Raw genomic sequence first — 1,944 nt, forward strand, 5'->3', positions numbered from 1 at the left:
CCCCCCCCCCCTCAGGGGGGAAGAATGAAAGGAAAATATCCTTTCAATGGATTTAGAATTGGAAGGCTTTAAAGTTAAGAAAATTAACTTGTATATGTATAATGGTGAAATTAATTAAATACTCCAATAGTAACACATAACAAAAAGAAACCACACGCATGTCGAAAAGACGCTTACCTCTGCCCCTCCCCTCCTCCTCAGCAAGCTCGTTGCACTGGATCCCTGGACGACGCATTTATCATTTCCCAACAATATAGCAATATCACCTCTTCTATCATTGCACTCCCGTTCAGAATCATCATAATCCTCTCCTTGACGTTTGTCTTCACAAGGTTCACGCCACAAGCTTGCGACTTTCCTTGGGCGGCCGCAGCTGCCACTTTACCCTTGGCGCTCTCATCCGTCGTAGCTCATCGGCGACCTCCCTCTCCGTCTGTGGACTCCAAAATTCCATGGTTGTCCCTCATAGCAAAATTGAGGTTTAGCCGAACTGCAAGCTTCTCGTCCCTCCCACCACGACCGAGATAGGGGCCGATAACAAGGAAGGGGAACCACTAAGAGTGTGGGAAGAGAGGGGTGTGGTCTCCGGTGAAGTCACGTCGTCGAGGATGGTAGGTGGAGGGGGGAGAGGTGAGTCATGGGAGCGCTCTCTGAGTAACTCCGCTCCACTATCTCCTTTTTAGGGCAAATCATGCCACACCACATAGGCTCGGTTGTGATAACGTCATCATAATTGTTTAAATTTTCCCGCGCTCTTAGTTCTATGTGTTGTTTCAATTCGTTTTGTATTAATTGATGATGTGTTTTTAAATGTACATGTTTAAAATTTCTCGCGTTCTTTCGAGGCCACACGTCTGCAGACGTCGCTTTATACCTTGTCGCTCTCATCCCCTATAGCTCGTCAGCGACCTCCCTCACCGTCAACGGCCTCAGAGGCTCCATGGCTGCCCCCTAGATTGAAATTGAGGATGAGTGAGACCCGCTAAGAGTGGGGTAGAATACCGGGGAAGGGAACAGTGTGGTCTCCGATGAGGTCAAGTAGTGGAGTGTGGTAGCCGCAGGCGGGGGAGAGGTGAGTCCCGTGAGCACTCATATGAGTAACTCCGCCCCTCTAGCTCCTTTTTAGGGTAATCGTGCCACACCACATAGGCTTGATTGTGATAACGTCATCATACATGTTTAAAATTTCCCGCACTCTTACTTCTTTGTGATGTTTCAAGTCGCTTTGTATTAATTGATGATGTGTCTAAAATGTACATGTTTAAACTTTCCCGCCCTTCTTAGAGGCCACACATCTGCAGCCACCGCTTTATACCTTATCGCTCTCATCTGTTGTAGCTCGTTGGTGATCTCCCTCACCGTCAGCGACCTCAGAGGCTCCATGGGTGCCCCCTCCTCCCGGATCAAATTGAGAATTAGTTGAACTTCGAGCTTCCTGTTCCTCCTGCCGAGCCCGTGATAGGGGCCGATAACAGGGAAGGAGAACCGCTAAGAGTGCGGGGTACGTAGAATGCCGGGGAAGGGAGCAATGTGGTCTCCTGTGAGGTTAATTACGTCGTGGAGGGTGGTAGGTGGAGGCGGGGAGGGGGGGAGGCGAGTCAGGGGAGCGCTCAATGTGAGTAACTAGGCCCCGACAGCTCCCTTTTTTTGTAGGGTAAATCATGTCACGTCCGAATTTCTCATTGCTTCTCTTCTGTCTTATTAGTGATTTTTTTTTGCAACTTGTGCTTTCTAAATCCCCCCTTCTCCTCCTCCTCCTTCCCCATTACTCCCCCTCCCCCTATTTATTTTTCTTCTGCCTTATTAGTGAAAAAACTTGTTTATTTTTGTAAGCGCCTCCCCAAGGACCTACCATTGTGCAAGGCCTTATTAGTGAATTTTTTTGTTTATTTTCTAAGTGCCTCCATAAGGACCTACCATTGTACAGGGCCTTATTAGTGAAAA

The 1,944-nt window shown here is 48.3% G+C and overlaps 1 protein-coding gene across 1 annotated transcript in view; it reads left to right on the top strand.

Annotated features, from left to right (window-relative positions):
- The window catches only part of LOC119361616 (GATA transcription factor 26-like), a 6,675-nt gene that overhangs the window by 1,947 nt on the left and 2,784 nt on the right, over positions 1-1,944 (top strand). The window lies entirely within an intron of this gene.

Source organism: Triticum dicoccoides, chromosome 2B (genome assembly GCF_002162155.2).
Source record: "Triticum dicoccoides isolate Atlit2015 ecotype Zavitan chromosome 2B, WEW_v2.0, whole genome shotgun sequence".
NCBI classification, from domain to species: Eukaryota; Viridiplantae; Streptophyta; class Magnoliopsida; order Poales; family Poaceae; genus Triticum; species Triticum dicoccoides.